This window comes from Lutra lutra, chromosome 11 (genome assembly GCF_902655055.1).
Source record: "Lutra lutra chromosome 11, mLutLut1.2, whole genome shotgun sequence".
NCBI lineage: Eukaryota > Metazoa > Chordata > Mammalia > Carnivora > Mustelidae > Lutra > Lutra lutra.
The window spans coordinates 83,358,170-83,371,937 of NC_062288.1; positions in this window are offsets into that span (position 1 = coordinate 83,358,170).

The window sequence follows — 13,768 nt, forward strand, 5'->3', positions numbered from 1 at the left end:
CTCTTGTCTGAATGGTCAGAAAAGGTCAATGTGATGTGAGGATCCATAAGCTGTGGGTGTGTAGGGAGGGGGGAGTGCCTAGTGGAGGTTTGGGGAAACTGTCAAAATATGTATAAGGCAGTGGAAGCCATCTATGCAAATATTGTAGGTTTTTTGCACAAGGAGGATAATACTTGGGATGGCAAATAGTAAAGGAATTTAGGGTATATTTCATATATAAAAGCCTCGGGACTTAATTTGAGATCCATTGGATGGCATAAAACAGGAAAGAATCAATCAGAATTACTCCTGGACTTGGCTTGAGGAACTGAGTGGCCGTTGGCTGGATGTTAACTAAGGCAGGAAAGACTCAGGGAGAAAAAAAATTGTGAGTGGCACACAGAGTACAAACAGATCAAAACTCTGTTTTGGATGTGCTCCATTTGAGATGCCCATTAGCCATCCAGCTGGCTCTATCAAGTTAGTAATTCGGTGAACATCATAGATACAGTTTAGAATCATCAGCACATAAATGGCACCGCAAGCCCAAGCGACTAGACAATATGATCTAAGGATAAAGAGTAAAATATAAATGGCAAAGTAGGTGAGATCAAATCCTGGGTACATTCCTAAATTCATACTTCAAGGAGAGGAAGGAGGTCCCATAAAGAAGACTGAGAAAGGGCAGGCAGGGAGCTAGAAGTAAGAAGAGTGTGGATCACCAAAGCTAAGAGAAGAAAGAAGTAGTCCTCTGTGTTGAAGGCCAGTTTAAGTTGAAATAAGGGAGGATGGCAAAGTAACCATTGGATTTGGTAATACCCGTGAGATCAATGATCTTTGTTAGCATGTGTATTAACGGCCTTTATTAGTCACCCTCAGTGGAGTGGTGCAAAGAAAAGTCTGATCAGAGTGGGTTGAAGAGAGATTACTAGATAAATAAGTAGGAGTAGCAACTACAGGCAACTCTTTCAAGATGTGTTTGTGAAGAGAAAATAGAGTAGAGGGGTAACCAGAAGAAGTTGTGTGGTTGTTAATATAACCCCCCTTACGGTGAGTTCTTTGTGGTCCCTCTAACCTCATCTGTGCATTCTCTCATCACTCTCATCACCGTCAGCACAACCCAATATTTATTTGCAGAGTCTTAATGAATAGTGCGGCTCATTTTGATTGCTTTGATTGTTAGGGCCGATTTAATGTTAAGACCTGTTTAACTATTAGGGCCTGCTTAGCCAGAGCGACTCCATATTGCCTAGGTAGCCATATTGTTGTTTACATCCACGGACTTCATTCCGGGAATAAACGCCCCAGTAGTTCCTGGTATCGGTTCCGGGTATGGATTCCGGGAGTAAACGCCTTAACAATAGAAGCCACCTACCTTGGATCTGCGGTTATGCCCTATAAAACCAGCCTGTGAGATCAGGACGGGGCCGCCCTCTTCGGAGGCAGCCCTGAACGATCAGTCTGGTTTCTGATGCCTGGCATAAAAATAAAGTTTTGCCTTACTTTCAATTTGTATCAGTCTCGCTCTTTTGATAACGGACCCCAACATTGATGAATTCATATACTTAATTCACACATTCTTTCATCGAAACACAGAAGTCCCACAAGCCCCTCAAATGGAACAGTCTGTCTCAAGGCAGCCTCACACTGGCTCTCTCTTTTGTGCCCACAGGAAACCCACAAACCCTTTGCTCAGACAATTTCTCCTTTGTCCTGTTGTTTACAGTCAACTACTTTCTCTCTCATCTCTGCATAGAATGGAAATACGAAAACAGACTATCAGTGTTCTACCTCTCCCTTCGATAGGTGCCTATCAAACTCACTGTTTGCCTGGTAAAGTACCTCTTAACAGTCTTGAGGTGAGGAGCTGGAACTCTCCACACACAGCATACTTCCTCCTTTGTTGGTGGTGATGGGGGTTAGTGATGGGGGCTCCAACACATTTCAAAAATCATTCTTAGAAGTGTTCTTTCACAACAATCTCTGGAGCTTCTAACCTAAGGTGTGGGAAACATATTCAAAAGCCATGTAATTTTTTTTTTTTTTTTTTTTTTTAGCTGAAACATTAGAAAATGTGTGACTCTGGCACCTTTTTTGCATGCTTCTCTCTCTTGTATCCAGGACCCTGGGATCATGACCTGAGCCGAAGGCGGAGGCTTTAACCCATTGAGCCTCCCAGGCACCCCTGATTGCTCATTTCTTTGGATTCCTGACCATAAAATCATACCACATTGGAAAAGAGCAGAGACATGCAAATTCACGATTTTTTCTTATTATGAGCAGATCCTGCCCCCAGACCAGAAGAGACAGAATAGAATTACCGCCGGTAGTAGTTGACCCTGATTTCAATGAGGAGGTAGACTTGCTGCTGTATAATGAAGGCTGTGTGGAGAATAGAACTCAGGGATTGATTCCCTCAGAGGCTCTGGGTGCTTCTATAACTGGTGATAACCATGACTGGCCAACTGCAGCAACAACTCATCAAGAAAGTGCTAATCAAAGCCTCAGACTCCTCCGGGATAAAGATGTGAGGACTGGTGGGCAATGGTGATTAGTAGAGAAGGAAGACCATAAACATCAGTTTCTCAGGAGAAGCTGCAGCTGCAGGTATATCTTGTCCAGCTACAGCTCCCTTTGTAAGTCTTTTCTTTTTCTTCCTCTTTTTTTCTTTTTTTTTTTTTTTTTCTTTCAGAAATCATGAGTGACCGTCAATTGAAAGCATCACTGACAGGACAGACTGAATTTAACATGGGTCAGAATTGGCTCTGAAGGGGTGCAAGGGGTTAATCTTCTCTGCCATGTGTGCTTCGGCTGTCACCACAGTCCCAGGGCTGTGAGAGTCTCATCAGTGACATCTGATCTCACATAACGTTGCCTTGGATTAATGAACCCACTTCATGTTAGAGGCCGGGTACAACAGTGGGCACATGACCAGAGAATCCACTGATTCTACCCTACGTCCCAGAAGCTACCAGCTGCTGGAATGCTGGAATAGGCCCTTCAAAGTGCAGTCGAGGGGCGACCTTTGGGGTTGGATGTGATCAGTCAAGATGCAGCATATGTTCTGTGAATCAGCTGTGATTAGGAGGTGCTATGTTCCTTAACCCAGAAGACATGGGTTTGAAAACAAAGGGTAGGCATGGGAGGAGATCTCATTATTCCTCCTACTGATCCCTTTGGGGAAATTTGTGCTTTCTTTTCCCACAACTTTAATTTTTACCAGACTAGTGTTCTGGAGATGGAAATGCTTCTGCCAGGGGACATAAAATGTTCCTTGGTATTTAAACATGAAACTGCAGCCTTTTCCCAACCACACACATCCAATGTTCTCATCCCAGGTATCAGTGGATATAGGTAGGTCCGATGCTACTAGAATCAAGGCCTGGAAATTTTGAAGTTTTCAAGACATTTGCTTTTTATCGCTTAGCTCCCCTCCCAACAATCTCATGACTTTCAGGAACTCTTTGTTTCAAATGCTGGTAGAGCTATTGGAATTTTCCTGATGCCTCCGCCAACTTAACTGCTCCGTGCCTTTGTACACACATGTATTAGAATGTCCTCCTCTGATACCTGGACAACTATTCATCATTCCAGAAAGTTTAGATTTCCCTTTTCTCAAAAGCATTATCTGTTTCCCTGGTGACCTCTGTTAATAAGTCACTCCTGCCTTCCTACTTTAGTGGGACTTTTAGCTTCTATTATGGTTCTCATCATTGTAACCCGGTATGTATTTTCAGCTATGCAGGAGGTTTTTTTATGGCCTAACTCATCATAGCTTAGCCTAATGTCTGGTACATACTAGACAGTTATACTGTGAATTAAAGAGATTGAAGAAATCCATTAACCTTAAGAAGCATTTTCTCCTGTGGTTTAGGTATCCTAATGAAAAGATGAGAAGATAGATATGATCCAGAAGCAAGCAAAAGTTAATTTCATTAAAAGCCAGCGACTGAGTCATCATCATATATTACAGACAGTTTTTTTTTAAATGGTATAGCAAATCAAATGACAACACAATACACAGAATTGGTTTATTAAGAGGGAAATCTGAAAGCAAACTGAGCTCAAGACCAAGTATACTTGTAGCTTGATCTTTTAAATAAAGATGTAATTAAATTAGTGGATAGTACCTGTTACTATATTCTCCTCTCCTCCCTAAAGCCCTCATCTTCCTCTTTCATTTTATTTTTCCCATAAATCTTGTAACTACAGCATCTGAGCCCCAACTAGAATATAGGCTTCATCACAATAGGGTTTTTTTTTTTTTATGGTTTGGTTTGTTTATTGAATTTCTCAGTGCCTAGAAAAATTGCTGATTCACAGTAGGAACTCAAATAATTATTAAAAGACCAAATAAATGTAACATTTTAAGCAATACATAAGTGATGTATTACTTTGATTTTTTTAAAAGAGAAACAAAAATTAAAAGGTTAAAAATGGTACTGTTGAAGATAACATAGAAACAAACATTTGTGTGTTTAAGGTAACAATTTGAGTTATTTTTAAATTAAAATATATATTAATGCAATTTTTTAAATACCAGCTAATACTCGAGGAAGTTATTTTGGGGTGAAACTTTTTAAAGCAACAAGAAAATTAAATTGGAATAGCTATATAATGGATTGTGATAAAATTACTATATACCAAATACCCCAAATAAAATTAGAACTATCATAGCATATGTTGAATTTCTCACTATTACAGAGTTATTAAAATCTTAAAGCAAGAGTGACTCAGGGAAATGTATATCCTCATTATTTTTCTCTCTCAACAGTGCACTATACTGTTATATACACCATGTAATCTATAACAAGGTGACCACATTGGTTAGAACTTTCTATTTATTCATAGAAGTATCAGCTCAAAGAGCATATTTAAATTATATCTACCATTGCTCAAAGAGCATATTTAAATTATAATCGTCACCAGCTGTATATTTGATACTGTTTCTCATTTATTACCAATTAATTGATGTAGTCCTACACTTGTTTTTTAAAGTCATGATTCTTCACAAAGAAAACAAAGATGTGGTGTAGCATCTGTTAAAGGAAGAAGGATCTTTCTTCCCAAGCTGCAGCTCTGGTGTGGGAACGCCATTCCTGACCAACTTGCGGCTCTGAGTTGCAGCATTGAGATGGAGAAGGTAGGCTTCCTGGGCTTATGACATTAAGATTTCTAAGCCTGAATCCCCCTGAAGTTCTTGCGCCTATAATGCTTCCTCTATCACAGTGTGAGTTGCAGCCCTCCGTGTTGGAGTCCAAGATTTTCCAATTAATCACCAAGTACGGATTCCATAATGGCTGCTTTATCACTTAGAAAATTGTGAGGCAGGCTTTTCTTCCAGCCTTATACCCCTTTTATGAATGAAGGGGCTTGGGTCTACTGCTTAGAAACATCATGGGTTTCGAAGTAAATTCTCTGACCTGAAGCTAGAAGGGAAGGAAATCTGGGAGAGGCTTCTGAATTCATCTTTTAGAAAGACGGGAACTATTAGACTCTGGAGAAAATAAATAGCAGCTACAGAAGGTATGGAAGACTCCAGGTTGGATTAGAGATGTCAGAAATAACGAAGGTGTTCATTTAAGGGCAACTAAAGGAAAATAAGAGGATTTGAGGTGTTTGTCTTCGCTGAAAGCTCTTTAAGTGGAGAAAGGCAACTTCAGCACTTATTTATAAGCTTAGGTAAAGAATTAAATTGAATTTCATTGGGTTCTGTGATAGCTCTTTCCATGGACTTAGCCTCTATTTTATTGAATTTCATTCTAAGACCATCTTTTGACCAAATGAGGTTTTCCAGAATAAAATATTTTCAAAGTAGCGTCAGATCTACCTTTCTCTAAAAGGTGTTTATTCCAGTTCACTACCATAACGAATAGATGCATTTTTCATCTTCCCCCGGGGAAAAGAGTCACATTACTTAGTTGCATAATAATGGTATTTTTATTTATTGAATTCCCATGTACTATGCACTGTCGATGCATTCTATCACTTAATCTTTGGGAAAGGGTCAGTATTTTCTCTGGCTTATTAATGAGGGTCATAATGGTTAAGGAACTTGTCTGTGGATAGAAAACTTGGTGGCAAAGCTAACCCTTGAAGTCAACTTTTAATCTGTGGTGAACAGCACTCAAGAATAAGACTTCACCAAGCCTCAGAATCGTATGAGAGGCTTTTCAAAATGCATAGTTCAGACGCCAGCCAGAGTCAGCACCAGGCCTTTGAACAAGCTGCCTGGGCAGCAAAAATCCTCCACTCTAGGGAAAGAATCCAAGTCTCATCCCTCCAGTGTCCCTGTTCACAAAAAAATGCTGAAGACTGTACTCCGGGCCATGCACATATATGTAGGAAATGTGACAAGACCTCTGGCTAGAGTTCTACTTATCACTGTTCTGTGCCTAATGGCTGTAAATTCAGGAACTATTACCTCTACCACTGAGGAGTGGACAGCGTGAGGAGTGGACAGGACCAAAGGATTGGGACCAGGTTTAAGAGATTAGAAAAGTCATTTTCTCGAATGAAGTTTTCATAAAATGCCAAGCTCATGTTTCTTCTTGCATTCATGGCTTCTAATTAAAGTAGCCCAGGATGGCTTGGACAGCATGGTCCAGGATGGTCACTCATGCCCTGAGCAGTGGTGGGAGGACAAAACATAAAGAAGGCAATGAATCATCAGCCATCAATGGGGAGAGCCATGGAGCTGAGATCTCCCAGGGATACAGCTAATAGCAAAGGTATGAAAAATAACTTAAGCAAAAAGCAGTGAGTCATCTCTGCTAGCTTCTCCCAGAGGAAACAGTTCCAATTAGGGGCTGTTCATTCATTTATTAAACAAACATTTACTAAGTATCTTTTCTGTACTTGTCCTAGGTCTCTAGGATGCAAAGTTGATAAACTGGCCTAGTTTTCAGGGGAAAAAGAAAAAATCCTTCAACAAATGCATGTGATCAGATTTCGAATTGCTGATAATTCATCTCCTATTCTATTTTTTATCACTTTAGAAAGAAGCTATTCTGCCCTTTCCTGGATGTGAGAAATGTATCAGAAAGTAATACAATAATACCTACTCCCATCCAGGATAGGAGGAAACTCTTTCTACCTCTTAAAACTGGATGATTAAGGTTTTGTACTCTAAGAGCTAAAGTATCCTTATGATGGTTTATCAAGGGTTTTTTGGATGAATCATCAAGTCCGATTAAGGAAAGGGAAGGGAAGGAACAGAATTATGGGAGAAAATTGCTCCCTCCTCCCTCCTTGTTCTACTAATATACAGGAAAAGAGTGATAGGGAAAAGAAACTTGGGTCCTGGAGTTTATATACATGGCTCTCACCACTGTGATAGCTCAGACCATCTGGGAATGAGCTCGGGCATAGCTTACCAAGATGATGAATTACTTCCAATGACTAAGCCAAGATTAGTTATATTTTCAACTCTGTGTCTAGAGTGATAAAATATCATGGTTGTCAGTACAATCAGACCAGGACTAGAACAGGGATAATAGGAATCGTTTCCCAAAGAAAGATCTGTAAGACAGTTATGGGCCCTGGGTAAACTGCTGTGAGCTAAACAGTCAAGCCACTTGGGGTCTACTGTATCTCTTAACAAGACATGTTAAATTATCTATACATTCATAAAAATACAGAAAATATGTTACTCCTTTATAAGAGTTTAATAAGTATTAATGCAAGTAATATAAATTGAAGCTAAAATCTTTTAGGTGTAGGCAATAGGTCAATTTTTTAACCTGAAAACTTTGATTGAAAAGAAATCATTTTTTAAGAAGCATATTAAAAGCAGATGTGTGGCATTCAATAAATGGTGTTGGAACAACTAGGTAGCCTTCTGGAAGAGAGTAAAAGCTAAGTTTTTTCACAATTTTCAGCATAAGAAAATAGATCAATGATACCAACTTTGAATTTATAAAAATACTAAATAATCCATGGAAGTATAAAAAATTATATTGGTGAAGATTCTTTTTTTTAAGATTTTATTTATTTATTTGACAGAGAAAGATTACAAGTAGGCAGAGAAGCAGGCAGAGAGAGAGAGGAGGAAACAGACTCCCTGCTGAGAAGAGAGCCTGATGCGGGGCTCAATCCCAGGACCCCGGGATCATGACTTGAGCTGAAGGCAGAGGCTTTAACCCGCTGAGCCACCCAGGCACCCCTGTTGGTGAAGATTCTTTATAAATATGAAATAAAACTCCAAATCCCCCAAAAATAACATTAATAAATTTAATGAGATACATTAAAAAAAAAAAGCATTTGCATTGATCAACCTTCCAAAAGCAAAGCCAAAAGAAAAAGAATTTCTTTCTTTAGGAGATATAAAGCATTGGTATGTCAATAAGGAAATGTCCATCAACCCAGTAGGAAAAAACAAAGGTAAAAAGGAAGAAGGTTCACAGAATGGGAAATACAAAGAACTTGTAAACATACAAAAAGATTCTCAACTTACTCTAAGAGACATGTGAATTTTTTAAAGATTTATATGTTTATTTGAGAAAGAGAGAGATCATGCAAGTGCACCCAAGTGGGACAAGGGGCAGAGGGAGAAAGAAAGAGAATTCCAAGCAGACTCCCCACGGAGTGTGGAGCTCCATCTCACCACCCTGAGATCATGACCTGAGCTAAAAAGAAAAGTCACTCAACCAACTAAGCCACCCAGCTGCGCTGAGATATGTGAATTTAAACTACATTTCTAGGGGCGCCTGGGTGGCTCAGTGGGTTAAGCCGCTGCCTTCGGCTCAGGTCATGATCTCAGGGTCCTGGGATCGAGCCCCGCGTCGGGCTCTCTGCTCAGCAGGGAGCCTGCTTCCTCCTCTCTCTCTGCCTGCCTCTCTTCCTACTTGTGATTTCTCTCTGTCAGATAAATAAATAAAATCTTAAAAAAAAAATAAACTACATTTCTACTTACCTGCTATCAAGTGGATCAAGATAAATATTCAACAACATACTGAATTAGCAAAGGTATGTAGGTATGTAGAAACAGGACTTTCAGATACTGAATATAAATTGAAACACCTTGGGCACCTGGGTGACTCAGTCAGTTGGGCATCTGCCTTCAGCTAAGGTCATGATCCCAGGGTCCTGGGATTAAGCCCCCAGCCAGGTTCCCTGCAGAGAGGGGAGGCTGCCCATTCCTCTACCCTCCCCCCACCATACACGTGTACTCTCTGTCTCTCAAATAAATAAGTAAAATCTTTAAATCTTTAAATAAATAAATAAATAAATTGAAACAACCTCTAGGGAATCTAATTTGGAAATTATAATCAAAGTGGAAAATGTGCATTACCATTGGTTAATTCCATTTCTCAAGATTTGGTCTCTATATTAACTGGTATATGTAAGAACAGGCACTTATACAAGGATATGCCACTACACTCCTATTTAGAATAGCAGGATTAAAAGACTTCACTAGCTTTCAATTCATGTGATGATGGGATATTATGCAGCTGTGAAAAAAAATTAAAGCTGGGGCGCCTGGGTGGCTCAGTGGGTTAAGCCGCTGCCTTCGGCTCAGGTCATGATCCCAGGTCCTGGGTTCGAGCCCCGCATCGGGCTTTCTGCTCAGCAGGGAGCCTGCTTCCTCCTCTCTCTCTGCCTGCCTCTCTGCCTGCTTGTGATTTCTCTGTGTCAAATAAATAAATAAAATCTTTAAAAAAAAAAATTAAAGCTGAGTAAGCTCTTTATGTACTGATATGGAATGACTTTAGTTTTTAAAAGGTTAATGTGTTATGGTAGCTTTCTATTGCTGCCACTGTAACAAATGAATACAAACCTAGAGGCTTAAAACAAGACAAATTTATTATCTTACAGTTTTGTAGGTCAGACGGTGGGCATGGGTCTTGCCTGGGTAACTCGGGGTATTGTCAGGGCTGTAAAGGAGAGGGTTGGCGTCTCCTTCCTGGAGGCCCAAGAGAGAATTTGTTTCCTTGCTTTTGCCGACTTCTATAGGTCCCCTACATCCCTTGGCTCATGGGTCCCTTCCTTCATCTTGAAAAAGCAGCAACATCACACCACTCCGAACCTTCCTCTGTGGGAACTCTTCTCTCAGATCACAACTGGAAAGGTTCTCTGCTTTTAAGTGTTCAGGTGATCAGACTGGACCCATATGGATAATCCAAACAATCTCCCCATTTCAAGGTACAGACCTGTAATCTCACCTGTAACATCCCTTTTTCCATGTAAATTCACCAAGGCACAGGTTCCAAGGATTAGGGATGGACATCTTTGCGGGTCATTATCCTGCCTACCACAATACATATCCATATGACTCTAATGTTAATATCTCTTTAAAAATGAAAAGATTATATATATGGCCCCAAAATAAAAACATTGCTAGGATTACATGTAAAATCATGAATATTGGTTGCCTGAAGAAGAGGGATGACATGGAAGTGAGAGGGAGAATTTTTCTTGTGCTCTCTTTTGTACCTTTTGAATTTTGAATCATGTAAATTATTATAATTACAAAACCTACATGTTTTTTAAAGGATAAAATCAAACCTCTCTGCAAAATGTAAAGGAAAGATACATGTAGATTGATTTCATTCTAGTCAGGGACTGTGAACCCTAGTATTTGATGAATAATAAATGTGGCTTAGAAACACTCCAGGGCCCTTGTGGAAGAGAAGCCAGTGGAGAATACGCTAAGGGCACAGCATTAGACTGTGACCACCGATACAAGGCAGGGAGAGTGTGGGTTGCCTCATTGACTTGATCCTGCTGCTAGGGCCTCCCTGTATTTTTTATGTCAGCAATTCCACAGTGCCTGAAGGGAAACCTGCATTATAACCAGCCATGGGGGAGAAATATAAAGTGGGGAGGGAGGTTCCCCTAATTTTATGAGCATTATTCCTTCCAGACACTGAGCTAATGGATGCTCTGATTATGAAGGACAAGGGACAGAAGCAAAATTACAGAAGTTGGTCCCTCACTCATGTTTCAAATACATGAATGGGGTGCTGTTCATACATTGCTTTCACAAAAGAAAAATAGGCTGTGTGTTAGCCTATGCATAAGAGTCTTTAAAATATTGTCAAACATTTAAAGCCATCCTAAGTAAAAAAGGAATTGTTGGTTCTTTCATTAGTAACATTTGTGTTCTACTCTTCATTGGTACTAGTAACCTTGTTTCAAAAAAATAGTTTCATATATCATACTAATCTCTCTATTTATGAAAGGCAGGTTCATGTTTGATGAGCTATAGTAGTGTCTGTGTGTGAACACAGGAGAAATTAAAAGAGTAGTCTCAGTGCTGTTATCTATCACTTCAGGAGTGACTGGAGTCAGCATGTTTTCTGAAATCTTTGAGTACTGAAACTCTGGAGTTTATCAAAGTTATGGTGCCAAATTTTCTTTTGTGTCTTTTACTTGTATTGTAAAATAAAATTTTTTTCTTTTCTTGGTAAATAAGTTTTTCACTAATATATGAAAAACATTTTAAGCTTTTCAAAAGAAAAAAAAACTTTTTCAAAAGAAAAAAAAAACTGTCTTGGAGACACAGATTTTTATGTAGGAGGCTAAATACCACTGATAGAGTAGCAAAAATTCTTCTTGAGGAAAGTTAATGAGTTAAAATTGGTTGATATTTTGATATTTGATATTGATATTTTTAAAGTAAAGAATCTAGTCTCCTCCCAAGATATCAATCATTAAGACAATGACAAATAATTGAATAGAAAGTTAGACAAAGAAGCCAACAGGAAATTAAAAAATGTGAAAACCTAAATGATTTAGCTAAAAAACACATGAAACATTTAGCAGCTATGTTAGTGAAAATTAAATGCAAATCAAAGTAAAAAAATATTATCTCACATTAATAGATTTACAATTTTTACATCTTGACAGTGCTAAGTGTTGACATAAGTATGAAGAACTTTTACCTTCGTAGTACATTTTGGCAAAAACCTAGTAGAGTTGAACACACACATATACTACAATTGTAGAAATTCCACCAAATATGCACTCATGAAATTGTCTTTTGTTCACAAAAAGATGCACAAGATTGTTCAAAACAGCATTGAACTTTATATGAAAATAACAGAAACTAGGTAAGTGACCATCAAAGAGAAAATAGATAAATGAATTATAATATAGTTTCTAATGGAGTATTTTATCAGAGAGAAAAATGAATGAAAAAGAGTAGAGAATATCATCATGGGTTAATCTCTCAGACAAGCAATCTTTCCAGCAGTTTGCAGAAAAGTACAGTCTGATGCCTGTCTCAGTCTGCTAGGGCTGTCATGACAAAACACCACAGACTGAGTGGCTTAAGCAACAGTTATTTCATACAATTCTGGAGGCTGCCCCTCCCCACCCCCCAAGATGGAGATGCTGCAGATTTTGTTCTTGGTGAGAACCCTCTTACTGATTTGCAGACTGTCTTCTCACTTTGTCCTCACATAGTGGAGAAAGAAAGAGCAGAAGTGAGCTCTCTTGGATCTCTTTTTATAAAGGCACTAATCCCATGGTAAGGGCCCCACCCTCTTGAATTTACTATCTGAGCTTACTTACCTCCTAAATGCCCCACTTCTAAATACCATCACATTGGGGATTAGAGTTTCAACATATGAATTGGGAGTGTGGGGGACAAGGGGGACACAATTCAGACTAAAGTAGGGCCCTATATAGTAAATTTCAGAATCTTAAAAAAGATATTTTCAACCTTTGTAGTAAAAGTATGAATACTGTAAGTCAGAATAGTTATTCCCTTGGAAGTTGGGAGAGAAGAAAGAGATCGGTAAGAGGCAGAGACCTCCTGAGTCTCACATTCCCCTTCATGAATTGTAAAGATGGAACATTTTGGGTAAATGTGTCCAAATGAAAGTTCATAAATACAGTAAAATGTGCTCATTAAGGACAAATTCAAATTCTGAGAAATAAAGACCCAAGGTACTTAGGCAACTTGTCTTTTTTTTTTTTCCTGGAATAATTTTATTTGATTTCAGTTTCTTACTTTAAAGTCCAACTACTCTTTTTTTTTTTTTAAGATTTTATTTATTTAAGAGAGAGAGCAGGCATGAGAGGGAGAGAGAATCTGAAGCACACTCTACACTGAACAGAGAGCTCAATGTGGGGCTCAATCCCAGGACCACGAGATCACAGCCTGAGCCAAAACCAAGTGTCGGACGCTTAACCGACTGAGCCATCCAGGCACCACTCAGCTACTCCTTTTTGAAAAGAAATACATTGTGGTGCCTGGGTGGCTCAGTCCGTTAAGTGTCTGACTCTTGATTTCGGCTCAGGTAATGATTCCAGAGTCCTGGGATCAAGCCCTGTGTCATTCTCCCTCTTCCTCTACCTGCTGCTCCTGCTTGTGCGCGCTCTCTCTCTCTCTCTCTCTCTCTGTCAATTAATTAATTAATTATTAATAAGTAATTACTTATCATATAAACCACTTTGTTCTTAATGTAGGTGATTCTTTTATGCTATAAATCCAAGAAAGGCTCAAGGGTAAATATCAGACTTGCCCTTATCATATATCACTTTGAGTCCATATCAGAGGATGTTTTTTGTTCTCAATCTAACTCTCCTTAAATGCGAACAGCTCAGTCATTATTTTGCTGGGAACTTTACATCTCTCCTTCCACTTCCTTCCTCCAAACACCATCAGTTCTTTAAGAGATCTCAGTTTGTTAGACATATAAAGTTTTAGCAGTTTGATATGGAAAATTAACCTCAAATTTTTAAAAAATCGATATGAATTAATTAAGAATAACATGTCATTCAAATAAATAATGAACACCAACACAACCTGGGGCTGGATTGCTATGATTCTAAGCTCTGA